The following is a 13,983-nucleotide window of genomic DNA, read 5'->3' as shown; positions in this document are numbered from 1 at the left end:
CAAATGAGGAAATTGCTGATGTGCAGTCTTGTAGCAAGAGCTTTGTGGCCTCTGGTGGATTTTCGGTAATTTTGAGGGGAAATCTTGACCCCTTTTGCTAAACAATGGGTACAATACCTTGATGGCCCAAAGGAGAAGATGCTGAACCAGGTAAAAACCAAAAATCAAACCCATTGCGGATGAGTCAATTCCGAATCATAGTGACCCTAAAGGGCAGAGCAGAACTGCCCCATAGGGTTTCCAAGGAGCTGCTAGTGGATTTGTAAGTAGAAGATATTAGGAGAAGTCATATAACTTGAATTCCTGTGTCAACTGGGGTAGCATTTTGGAGAAAAGTGAGCAGAATGTGCCCTGGAGTGAACAGTCCAACAGAGTGCTGGGTTATGAAAAATATTTCTCACAGTAAGCCAGCAAGTGGTAAGGAAGAACGTGCATTATGCAAGAGGGAGGAACAGCCGGGGCTCTAAGTTTCTATAGATAGTATGTATTGATTTCACCTTTTTCTAAGTGAAAAATTCTTCTGCCATTTCCTTAGGTTTCTGAGTGTGAGCTTGAGTCAAAAGCAAAGTGCGACCCTACCATACAACATGCACAGCACCGAATTTTATGAGCAAAAACAAGGAATGTGCTATATATAAAATTGTATGAATTCTTATTCTTCCATTTATCTAGTCATCAGTTCATCCATAAAATACTTACCAGGTGTCTGTCACATTCCAGGCATTGAACAAGATAGCGACAGCGTATCTTGAGTAGTGTGTGGTGTGGTTTCCTTTGCTAACCGATTAGATAGAATTGAAGAGAAAATATTAAGGAACCCCTTTCTCTCTCTCAGGGTCCATATATTGGGGTAAGACTTAGAAATAGGTCCATAACATTCACAAAAGATTGTTTCTCTTGTACCCCCTGAACCTGCTTTGTGGGGACTCAGTCACCCTCTAAGATTTCTGCATATCCTCATGGATACCTTGCACCAGTTCCACATGAAATCGACAGTCTTCCACCTGGTCTCTAGATGATAGAGACCAAACTAAACCAAACCAACTCATGGTGACCCTCTACGACAGAGTAGAACTGACGCATAGGGTTTCCACGGCTGTAAACCTTTACAGAAGCAAACTGCAACATCTTTCTCCTGAGGAGTAGCCGTTGAGTTCAAACCGCTGCATTTTGATTAGCAGCCAAGTGGTTTAACCATGGTGCCACCAGGGCTCCTTGATGACAGAGACAGAGCCTTCTACTTCTGCTGAAGATAATAGCAGCAGCTCTATTGCCTGCCATTTTCCTCATACTTCCAACAACTATTCTCCCTCCTGACTCCCACCACTTTCTCATTTCTTTGAGAAAAGAAAGCCAGTTGCCGTCAAGTCAGCTCTCACTCATGATGACCTCGCGTGTGTCAGAGTAGAACTGTGCACCATAGGGTTCTCAATGGCTGAGTTTTTTGGAATTAGATCTCTAGGCGTTTCTTCTGAGGCGCCTCTGGGCGGACTTGAACCTCCAAACTTTTGCTTAGCAGCCAAGGGGATTAACCATTTGCACCACGCAAGGACTCCCAAGAAAGTAGAAGCCATGACAAAAGAAGTCCCTCATCTTTCCAAAACTAAATCAACCAGAATCTTGGCAATGTTACAATGGATGGACTTCTTTGTTCCTATTTAAGGCCAAATTCTCCACTTGAGCTCTGGATCCCATCCTCCCATCCCTTTCTGTCTACTCAGGGTCTTGGCTTCAGTAATTACCCATTCTCCCTTCTGTTTGATTGGATTTCCCCCCTCTCCTGGATCACCCCATCAGCATGAATGTGTAATGCAGATGAAGTGTTATGGCAGCACCTGGAGCCCAGTAAGGGCTCAGCACATGGTGGCTGTTCAGTTTATTATTACTCTGATCCTCACCAACTCCACTGGAGCTTTGCCATAGTGATGAGTATCACGTCTTCCACACTCAAGTCTCAAAAGAATTCACGCCAAAAGATTGCCCCCAGGGCCAACACTTAAGCACTCAAGTACGAAGAGAATGAAAAACAGACTTAGCATTTTCTGCTTTTATGTAGCTATTCTTTCAGTAAAGGAATAGGAAGGCAGAACGAGCTGACACCACAAAACGTGTGAACTTCATGGTGGCTAATGGGGTTAGGCCAATGGAAAAGATGTAACTAAGTGTTGGCTCAATTTATTTAGGTGAATCTTAACAAAATGCAAGCAGGAAACTAGATCAGAAAATTCTTAGCTCACCAAAAGGTCAACAATTACTGTAAAATGAAGATGAGAAGAGAAGGGGACAGGGAAACGAGAGCACTGGAAATGGAACAACCAGAATGCAATTAAAAAGAACGTTGACACTCTGTGAAAACGTAACTAATGTCACTGAACGGTTTGTATAGAAATTGTCACATGGGAGCCTAATTTGCTGTATAAACTTTCACTGAAAACACAGTGAAATATTTTTAAAAAAAGAAAAGAAATATAAGCCTAGACACATCATAATTAAACTGCTGCAAATTAAAGACAAAGAAAAAATGTTGAAAACAGCCAGACAAAACTGACACATTACCTATTTAAAAAAAAGTCTTAGCTCACTAGGAAAAGCATATTATTAGTTAATATTTGAATTGACTACTGAGTGTTGAGATGCTCACAGGGGTAATTTTCATTTGAAGGAGTTGGTCTAAATGACATAAATGCACAGAATTTTTTTTTTTTTAATAACAAAGAGGCTTATTAGAGGGTTCTTGCTGTTATTTATATTGCTAGTTTAATTGAGCATTCTGGGGAAATGGAGTTTCTCTTCCACTGTTAATATTTAATTTTTATTTGAAAGTATGTTCAAAGACTCCTGGTGCTCACATATGGGGAGGATTAGAAGTCATGTGGAACCAGAGAGAAGGCATGCTGAAACCCCACGCAGGCAGGGGCAGAGAAGGGGGTAGACAAGGAATCCCCAGGGCTAGGACTCTAAGAATTCACCTAGCAGCAGACTGACTTCTCTAGAGGACATTTTCATTTTTGCAGCCCAGTGTCTAGTCCTTGTGGTGGCAGCATCAGTTGTGATTTGGAGACTCTTTTCTTCCACTGGATAAAGTCAATTATGGCGCTGCCTTCCTCTGGCCAATAGTGGACATATGACTGAAGCTTGGCCGATCCAGTACTTCCTTGGGAGATGTGTTCAGAGATTCATTTCAGTGGTGGCCTCCTGAAGAGATGGTCCCTTCATTCCTGCTGTTTCAATGCCCAGAACAGCTCTGGTTTCTGGCCTTTCTGAAACATGGTTCTTTAGGTTTTCCTTTAGCCCTGTGAGCTACCCAACTTCTTTCTACTGTGTGTGTATATTTGTGTCCACTAAAGAAGTGGGAGAATCATGATTTGTGTTGCTTTCAGCCAAAGGACCCTTCCTAACATACATCCCTGCTCTAAGTGAGGGGAAAGCTAGAAGTGCCTGGTACTTTACAGTGTCCATGGTGATGTAGCTACCTTCCTCATAAAATGGTGTTTGTTTTGAGCAGTCAGGTTTGAGGGCCAGGTGGGCTACAGGCAATCCTTACAACTCCCATTTGGGCTGGAGCAGGGACGTATCCAGCAGCAGAAGTCATAGAGATTTGGGCCTTTTGATCCCTGGGAAATGGGGTGAAGGGGGTGAGAATGTGAGAATTTGGCAAAAGATAAGCAGAGGACCAAGGAGCCCTAGTATTGGGGTGGTTAAGGGCTGAGCTGCTAACTGAAAGGCTGGTTGTTCGAACTCTTCTAGTGAGTCTGCGGGAGAAAAGACCTGGCGATTTTCTTCTGTAAAAATGACAGCCTAGGAAGCCCTATGGAACAGTTCTACTCTGTCACATGGGGTCACTAAGAGTCAAAATAGACTGGACAGCACCCAACAACAGCCACAGACAGAGGACCAAGGTCCTGGCCAAACCAACTTGAGTCCAGGACAGTGCTCCAGTCTCAGCAGAAACTGAAATTCTCTCCTAAAACCAAAGCAGCAGAAAACCGAGAATGGTGGAGATAGCATCACAGGTTGGTGGGCACACGTATCCCAGGTCCCCTCCAGCTCAGCAACTGCTGGATTTGAGGAAGCAAGACCAATTCAGGAGTGAACCAGCTGGAGCTGGCAGGGTACCTAGCAGGAGGACAAAGGGGAGTCAGATGGAGCTGAGTTCAAATCCTAGTTCCAAAACCTGGGTTCTTCCCCTGGTCATGATGGGACTTTGAGGGAAGTTTTCAAGGAGTGAGATAAGTGTGTCTTCCTTTGGGATGTTTTCCCTGCCATGTCCCCTTTTCCCTCTCTCTACCCTACGCTATCTATGAAACTGAGTCCATTTCAACCCATGAAGACTCCGAGGGTGTCGGAGCAGAACTGTGCCCACTGGACTTCCAGTGGCTGGTTTCTTGGAAGTAGACGGCCAGGCCTTCCTCCCAAGGCGCCTCTGAGTGGACTTAAACCCCCAGGCTCTCAGTTGGCAGAGAGCATGTTAACCATCTGCACCACGGGGTACTCTCCACTCTGTGTTAAAGACTACTGACGCTTCCACGATGTGCCCCGATGGTAACCTCTACTTTCTCCATCATGACGCCTGTAAGCTTCATGTTATTGCTTTGTTTGTTTGTGTCCCCCATCAGACTGCAAATTTCACGAAGCAGCAACCCTGTCTTTCTTGTTCACCTTTGTAATCCTCAGTGTCAAGCATGGTGCCTGGTACTTAACAAAAGTACGTTGAATATAGCAAAAGTAAAAAGGAGGCTGAGCGGCTGTAAGAGAAGCAACGTGAAAAGCAAGGCAATGGAGACTCCTTTTTTTCTTCCTCTAGTCTTTCCCTAAATAATACTACTTTCGAAGTACTGTACTTGAGGTCAGTTCTAAGTGATGAAAACAAGAAGTCCCCTGGCAGTAATTATGGGATTTTTAATAACAAGGTAAAACTTCACCAACGCGTGCTGAATCCACTCACACAGGGTGTTTTTTTTATTGTACCAGACCTTTCAGCCAATGTACGTAGGCAAATGTTTAGCTTCGCGCTGACAGGTTGCACTTCTAACAGCACCTATTAAAGTGCTTCACCCAAAATAGTTGTTCAGCAACTGTTTGTTGAGAGCGAATATATTTGGCAAAATTGGGTTCTTTTTATAAAACACTTTTAAGGCTGAGGGTACCTACTCAGTATTCGATTGTACAACGGTTCATACTGCAGCAAAGGATTAAATCATAATAAAAGAAGAAAAGAGTATCTTTTCTATTTCCCCCATGTAAACTTGGTGTCATAATATACTCTTGCTCTTTCAGCCGGTGAGGATTTGGACTTGAGTGGAATTGCAGCACACCCTGTCACCTGACATATTCTTTCATAAAGAGCCTTTGATAGCTCTGGACTGTACACGGAGACTGTGGACTGTACACGGAGACTGTGGACTGTACACGGAGACTGTGCACTGTACACGGAGACTGTGCACTGTACACGGAGACTGTGGACTGTACACGGAGACCGTGGTAAGGTCTTAACCCTGCACGAAAGGGTGTGTCTGTTTACGTAACGAGAAAGGGCCACTTTTCTCCTCCTGGCAGAAAATAAAAGCGTGTAATACTGAAAAAGGTAGACTCTGCCAAAGGACTTCCGTCTTTATATATCATCATAGACAGCGATTCTTTGCAAAACAGGTTTCATGCAATATTTACGCCAGCTGCCTGTGACCTTGGGAGAGCAAGGGCTGGAAGGAACAGCGTTCTTATTATCTGACAGAAGGCTTCTCTGTTTTGCCAGATATTACTTACCTGCTCATACGTGATTTTTTTCTTCTTCTTTTTGAGTGGAATAGAAGTTGTTTGTTTTAAGGCGAGGCTATGGTGGAAGCATGACCTTTCTTTTTAGAATCAATACTGTTTTGTCCTGTACTTGTAGAAAAATCTCTTCAAATAAGAAAGAGGAAAACCAGGGCAGAACTGGGTGTAGAATGAGACTGGGTAAGTAGAACACTAAAACGTCCCCTTGCCATTCTCAGGTTGATTCCTTTTAAAAAAATTTTTTTTTTATTTTGTTGTGGTTGAGAATATATACAACAAAGCATACATCAGTTCAAAATTTTCTACGTGTACAATTCAGTGACATTGATCACATTCTTCAAGTTGTGCAGCCATCCTCCCCCTCTATTTCTGAGTTGTTCTGCCCATTAACATAAACTCACTGCCCCCTAAGCTTCCTATCTAACCTTTCTAGTTGCTGCCGTCCATTTGATCCAAATAAGTAGATCTTAAAAGAACATACAGCTCAAGGCAGATATTTTTTACTAGTCAAGCTAGAATATTGTTTGGCTTTAAGAAGACTTCTGGGGATATTTTAGGTTTAAGGTTTAAAGATTATCTCAGGGCAATATCTTCAGGGGTTTATCCAGCCTCCATGGCTGCAGGATGTCTGGCGTCCATGAGAATTTGAAATTCAGAGTTGACTTTTGAGCATCATGAAAGCAGATGGAAAAGATCAGATGTCTGAGTTACAGGGTGCAGGGTGCTGTGTGTGATAAACGTGAACATGTATTCAACCATGCAGTTCCGGGGAAACCTGTAAGTACTGACAGGCAGGGATTCGGGGTTCTAGCCTGGGCTCCAGCACTTATTAGGTTTGTGGCCTTCGTGATCCATTTAATTTCTCTGAACTTCTCATTGCCCGTGGAGTCCCTGCATGGTGCAAACTGTTCACGAGTTCAGATGCTAACCAAAAAGTTAGAGATTTGAGTTCACCCAGAGGCACCTCAGAAGAAAGGCCTGGCTATCTACTTCTGAAAAATCAACCACTGAAAACCCCATGGAGCACATTCTATTCTGACCCACACGGGGGCGCTGTGAGTTGGGATCAACTGGGTGGCAACTGGGTTTTCTTCTCATTGCCCTTGAAATGAAATACCCAGTCCTGACCTGGGGTACCAGGCCCCCCACCACAAGGCTTCTGCTCCCTTTCCTGCTTACCGTCCCCTTCTCAGCCCTCCACGTTCCAGTCATATCGAGCTCCGCATCATTTCCTTTCTTTTTCTTTATAGCACCCCCTGAGACTAAGGAGCGCTAGTGGTGCAAATGGTTAACCACTTGGCTGCTAATAGAAATGTTGGAGGTTCAAACCCAGCCAGAGGCTTTGGAGGAGAAAGGCCTGGTGATCTGCTCCTGTAAAGATTACAGCCTAGGAAACCCTATAGGGCAAGTATTTACTGAGTACCTTTGATGTGCCAAGCACTGGGCAAGGCATTGTGGATTCCATGTTGAATTAATCAGCTTCCAGTCTAAGTAGGGTAAAAAAAAAAAAAAAAAGGTAGGGTAGCAGACATAAAACAAATAAAGACGGAATGATCAGTTACAGTCAGGATGTGTGCTCTGAAGAATAAGCCTGGTGTGTTCTATGACAGGCTGGGTTTAGGGGTATACGGGCCCGGGAGTGAGGCGATACAGAATAGTAAGCATTATGCTGTCATTGTTGTTGGGTGCTGCTGAATTGATTCCAACTCATAATGACCCCATGTGTCAGAGGAGAACTGCCCCATAGGGTTTCCTAGGCTGTGATCTTAGAGAAGCAGATCACCAGGTCTTTCCCCTTCAGAGCCACTGGGCAGGTTCAGACCACTGACCTTTCAATTAGCAGCTGAGCACTTAACCGTTGAGCCACCAGGGCTCCTTTGTAAGCGTATAGTGATACTAAAACCTGTTTGTAAAGAGGATTGTATTTTAAACTCTAACATGCTATCTAGGTTTCATAAAAGCTGCTGCCTTTATGCCTTTAAGGCATTTTGCTATGGTGTCATTGTTGGAAATCTTTCTCCAGGGAGGGAATACCCTACCCATTCAATCTCCCTTCTGCCGCTATTAGAAGAGACTCTTATGATTAATTATTAACTAGCAAATGTATCTCAGGATCACCACACTATGTGGTCACACACTAAGGAAGATGAATTTGAGGTTCTAGTCACACTTGTTGTGGGAAGGAAGCTGGACTGGGCTGACAACCAAGCCCGTGAATCAGTTTCTGTTAGATTTACAACACACTTTAGTTTGTTCTCGCATAGGGATTCTTTTCTCCAATTGAAAATAGATACTTCCTGCAGATAAAGGAAATGCCTGGTGAGATTCCCAGGACTCCAACCATACTAATCTATAGAGAAAGGCGGGAGGGGGCTAGAGGGACATTTGTGGATTGGTAAACCAATATAAGCCATGTTGGTCTTGGCTGTCACTTCACAAATGACATGGTCTGTCTCTGGTGCATCAAATTGATTGAAGAAACTCGAAGTAAGGTAAAATACTTAATTGGTTGAGAGTATTATTTTTCAAACTACAGATTGCAACCCATTAGTGGTTTATGAAATCAATTTAGTGAGTTATGATTGGAATTTTTTTTTAAAGGAAATGGAATTGGAAAAGAAGTAAAAAGTAAGAGAGAGTTTTGCAGATAGGAAGGATAAGCAGCCTTTGTGGAACTTTGGTTTTATATCTATGAATATATTTACCCACGTGTATATAAAACCAGTTGCCACGCAGTTGGCTCTGACTCACGGTGACCCTGAGATAAAACCCGGCCATCGTCATAAGGTATTCCCTTGGTCCAAAGAAAAGAGGTGTTGTTTTTGCCTCTGTACTCGGTTTATAAAGAACCCTGATTAATGGCACAGTGGTTAAAGTGCTAGGTTGTAAACCAAAAGGTTGGCGGTTCGAACCTCTAGCTGCTCCGTGAGAGAAAAATGTGACAGTCTGCTTTGGCAAAGAAGTCCTGTGAGCAGTTTTGGTCTGCCTTACAGGCTTACTATGAGTCGGAATCAGCTCAACGGCAACTGGTGTATTTGGTGGCACAGTGGTTAAGCCATTGGCTGCTAACTGAAAGGCCAGTGGTTCCAACCCGCTCAGCGGCTCTGTGGAAGAAAGACCTGGTGATTACGGCCAGAAAACCCTAATGGGCAGTTCTGCTCTGTTATATAGGGTCGCTGTGAGTTGAAGGAGCCCGAAGGGCACAGTAGTTAAGATTGGCTGCTAACCAAAAAGTCAGGAGTGTGAACTGACCAGCTCCTCCTTGGAAACCCCATGGGGCAGTTCTGCTTTGTCCTATAGGGTTGCTGTGAGTTGGAACTGATTCGATGGCACCCAACAACAACAGCAACAAATCCTATTTATAAGCACGTCACCCTGGATGGCATCCCCATTCGCCATGGTAAGCTTATAGCCCTCCTGGTATGCGGTCCTTAAGGAGATCGCTCTATCTGTTTATGAGGTGTAGAAAGTGTTTGGTGTGCAGTTGTGTGGACCCACCCTGCATTTTCTCTGACAAGTGGTGGGTGCTGGAGCACTGGGAGCCTCAACTCTCAGTTCTGTATAACCCACCAGTACCAGCTGCCGTCAAGTTGATTCTAAGAGCGTCCCCGTATGTGCAAGGAGAACTGTGCCTCACAGAATGTCTGTGGTTGTAACCTTCTGGAAGCAGTTCCTCAGGCCTTTCTTCCGAGGAGCCTCTGGGTGAGTTGGAACCGCCAACCTCCTGGCTAGTAGTTGAGTCCTTAACTGTTTGTGACACCCAGGAGTCCCTTCAGCCATGCAGCCTGCTGCTGTCCAGCATTTCTTCAACTCATGGGGACCTCATGTGGCAGAGTAGAACTGCCCCGTAGGGTTTTCTAGACTGTAATCTTTATGGGAGCAGATCATCAGGTCTTTCTCCAGCGGAGAACCTGGGTGGGTTCCAACTGCTGACCTTTCGGTTAGCAACCAAGGGCTTTAACAACTGATCCACCAGGGCTCCTCCCAGTCCTGTATAAAAACCAAAAAGCCAAACTCATTGATGTCGAGTCAGTTCCAACCCACAGGGACCCTAGAGGACAGAGCAGAACTGCCCCATAGGGCTCCCAAGGAGCAGTCGGTGGATTCGAACAGCTAAACCTTTGGTTCGCAGCTGAGCTCTTAGTCACTGTGCCACCAGGGTTCCCAGCCCTGTGCAGCAGTCTCTAAGAGAGCAAAGAAAACGAAAGCTGAGTTTACAAAGGTTTACAAAGGTTCCTCGGGAAAGAAATTTCCACAGTAGGTGCCCTGACTTTAAAATTAACTTTTTTGTTTGTTTTAAAATAATCCAAGTGGCTGTACTTGATAGAGACAAAAAGTCCTGTTGATCACAGCATTTTCCTTATGCAGAAGAGACAACGGTGTATTTATTTGGTCTGTTTAAACAGAGAGCTGTGAGCTGGCACAGCTGCAAGAGTGGAATTCCCATGCAGCAACACATATCACTGAGGACCAAAGAAAGGAAAAAAATTCTCCTCTCAGAGTGCACTTTGTATAAATAGGAAGCAGATGCATTAACAGGAGGGTGAGATCTTACACGTTCTGAGAAGAGAATCCAGAGAAGGAAGCAGAAAAGGAGCTGGTGGGAGCAGAGAAGTTTCCTTTAACAAGAGATTCTCGCACTAGCTGGCAGGCTCCCCTTTGCGTGATAAACATCTATAGCATATGTTTGTTCCCAACAGAAGGCATAGTGTCTCGCTGGAGAGCTCATCGCTGGTCCCCTTTGTTCAGAAATTGCACTTCGCTCCCAGGCTCTGAGGAGAAGTCTTTAAAGTGCAGGGGAAGTACTTTTTGGTAACCCACAGGCAAATGATCACCCAAACTGCCTCCTGGGTGCAGAATTCAAGGGTTAGTAATTAGTGCTGATTTGCACATCAATCCTTGTGGTCTTCCTTCTCTCAGTTTTTTCAGCTGGTAGCTAGCAGTTAGTGCAAGGAGTCAGGAGCCCTGGTGCTGCAATGGTTACGTACTCGGCTGCTAACCCAAAGTTTGACAGTTCTTGGTTTGAACCTACCCAGTGGCTCCATGGGAGAAAGACCTGGTGATATGCTACCTTAGAGATTAAAAAAAAAGAGAAAGCCAAACTCTACCCGTGAGTCAGTTCTGATTCATAGCGACCCTACCGGACAGAGCAGAACTGCCCCACAGGGTTTTCAAGGTGTAGCTGTTGGATTCAAACTGCCAACCTTTTGGTTAGCAGCTGAGCTCTTAATCACTGTGTCACCAGGGCTTCCCCGTAAAGATTACAGCCTAGGCAACCCTGGGGGGCAGTTCTACTCTGCACATGGGGTCAGTTTGAGTGGGATTCAACTGACTCTACCTAACAATGACAGAGACCCTCAGAGCTGCTCCTCGTCTCTCCCCACCTTCCTAGCTCTGCCTTAGGAAGACACTGACTGCTGGAGACACAGTCTCAGGACACCAGGCCCAGCTGAGGGAGGGGAGACAGCCAGGGGACACATGGGAAGGAAGATGAAGTGGAGCTCTGTGTACTGAACCTTGAATCCTTTTCGCTCTTGGGTCCTAGAATGATGACAGCCAGCTTCCTTACTCCTCGGTGGGGGGAGGAAGGGAATCATACAGTTGTGGTCCAGTTGAGGCGGCTCCAACTACTGGCGACCCCATGTGAGTCAGAAGGTTTTCAATAACTGCTTTTTCAGAAGTAGATCGGTCACTAGGCCTCTCTTCCAAGGCACCTCTGGGTGGATTTGAACCATCAACCTTTTGGTAGCAACCAAGTGTGTTAACCATTTTCACCACCCTGGGACTCCTCTTGTCTCTGGGTCCCCACAAAATGACCAGGCCTTGTTCACTGACATTAGAGTGAGGCCTGATCATCCGTGAGATCCGCCCAGACACCAGGTCTACCCATCTTGCACTGGTTGTCTCGTTTTTCATTTTGAGATACTACCAAGGATCACTGATATTTGAGAAAAGCCTGGCACCAAACAAACCAAACAGAAGGAACAAAGCAGAGAGAGAAAGAAATCTTAAAAAAGAAACTACTATTAATATCCTTAGAGAGATAAGAAAAGATTTTGATTCCAGCAATAAAATAAGAATAGCTTGCTATGAAAAAGAGGAACATTTAGAGAATAATAAAGATCTCTCAGATATTGAAAACATGATAGCAGAAATTAATGGAAGGATTGGAGGACAAAGTTGAGGAAATACAAAATGTTGAGAAGAACGGAACACAGCAGTAAAGGGTTAGACAAGAAGAGAGAAAGCGTAAAGGAATTAGAGTATTCTTCTGAGGGTCTGACATCTGTGTAATAGAAGCTTCAGATAGAGCAGAGAAAGTGGAAGAAATAATTCAAGAAAATTCCCCAGAACTGAGGGATATGACTACCAAGACTGAAAAGGATTTCCGAGTACTCACAAAAGAAATAGTAATTTAGAAGAAGCACATTCTCATAAAATATCAGTAGCATTTTTTTTTTTAATCAGGGTAAAGAGAAGATTCTAAAAGCTTTCCAGGGATGATGATGGTGACAATGGTAATAATAATAATATCAGATTTCATTGAAAAAATGTGAATCTCCAATTGGAAACCACTGCCCTGGAAGATGCTGGATTCAAATTAAAGAAGTAAAGTTCTGACCAAGTTAACATTCAAAAAATAACTGAAATTATGATGGATAAAACTATACTGTTATTGTCTAATAGCAAGCAAGTAGCACCAAGACATTGATAAATAGATATAACATGGTATGATGGTTAAGGTTGTGTGTCAACTTGGCTGGACCATGATTCTCAGTGTAATGATGTAGTTTGGTGGTTATGCAATGATGTAGTTATCCTCCATTTTGAAATATAATGTAATCACTTTCACTATGTAAATTTTTGTGATCAGCCAATCAGTTGTAAGAGGAATTTCCTAGGGGGTGTAGCCTGCATCCAATATATATAGACATTCTGGCAAAGCTCACTGGCTTTTGCTTGCTCTGGATCCTGCATCCAGCTCTTCATCATCTGACCTCTGGTTCTTGGGACTTGAGCCAGTGGTGTGTGGTGTTACCTGCCTGTCTTGGCTTTGTCAGCTCCTACAGCCACATGAACAGGGAGAAGCCTCCTGCCTGATGTCTGACCCATGGACTTGGAACTTGCCAGCTCTACAACCACGTGAGCGATTTCCTTGAGATAAATCTCTTTGTCTCTCTGTGTCTATATATACACTACATAATAGAAAGACAGAACAAATTCTTTGTGATTTTCTGTGGACCCTCTGGGAAGTCTCCAAGACAGTTTGAGGTGTAAATATACTATTTAGAATTCAATTTTGAGAAGGCAAAGTATCAAAAATTGTCAGGAGATTTGAATACTTGATTAAGATAGGATCATGGGATAATTGACTATCTAGGATCATGGATCTCAGAATACTTGAGTAGTATTTGACTAAAGTTACAATAAAATATTTTCAAAGGAAATGTAGGGGATAACATGACTGTGAAGAACCTTAGCTTTTTTCCTGTGTGAGAAAGCTTTGTTTTCTTAAATTACCAAGGTCAGAATAAAGTCGATGTATACTATAGAAGGTTATACTCTAAGAGACGGGCTCTGTTATCTAGGCAGATTGTTGTTGTCAGGCACCATGGGGTTGACCCTGACTTGTATTGACCCCATATGACAGAGTAGAACTGCTCCATAGGGTTTCCTAGGTTGTAATTACCAGGTCTTTCTCCCTCAGAGCTGCTGGGTGGGTTTGAACCACTGACCATTTGGTTATCAGCCGAGCACTTAACCATTGTGCAACCAGGGCTCCTTCTATGTGGATTACACAGAAGATGAAAAATAACCTTTTACAACCTCCTATTAAGATCCCACCAATAATCCAAGAATATTTTTTTGTCCTTCTAACAGAGAGAAAACCAAATTCGAGTTTTGTATCAGTATAATATTTGATACTAAAGCGCTTTTGGAAAGTCTTATAAATAAACCCTTCAAATCTTGGTCAGGTTTGACCAGGACAAATAAAATTCTTTTCCCACAATTCTTCTACAGCTTTCTATATCCACACATGTCCTTTGCAGCACAACTCTCCAAAGTAGCAAAAATGAGCACGTTCATCAACATATTCAGGTGTATGAAGCCTCTCTGTACCCTGTAAAAATAGGAGATTAAAAAATATATAAACTTACAATGATGTTTGGCAATTCATGTTTTCACATTCTAATTTATTTAGCAATGATC

General features: G+C 43.6%; 1 long non-coding RNA gene across 2 annotated transcripts in view; it reads left to right on the top strand.

The window, feature by feature from the left end:
* Window positions 1–5,390: 5,390 nt before the first annotated feature.
* The window catches only part of LOC126058265 (uncharacterized), a 55,964-nt gene continuing 47,371 nt past the window's right edge, over window positions 5,391–13,983 (top strand). For both annotated transcript variants that reach the window (XR_007513160.1, XR_007513159.1), the window contains exon 1: window positions 5,391–5,481. This is a non-coding gene — a long non-coding RNA (uncharacterized LOC126058265). The remainder of the gene's footprint in view (window positions 5,482–13,983) is intronic.

Source organism: Elephas maximus, chromosome 14, assembly GCF_024166365.1.
Source record: "Elephas maximus indicus isolate mEleMax1 chromosome 14, mEleMax1 primary haplotype, whole genome shotgun sequence".
In the NCBI taxonomy this organism is placed as follows: Eukaryota; Metazoa; Chordata; class Mammalia; order Proboscidea; family Elephantidae; genus Elephas; species Elephas maximus.
The sequence above is the reverse complement of the archived record's forward strand: the minus strand, read 5'-3'. Positions and strand labels throughout refer to the sequence as shown.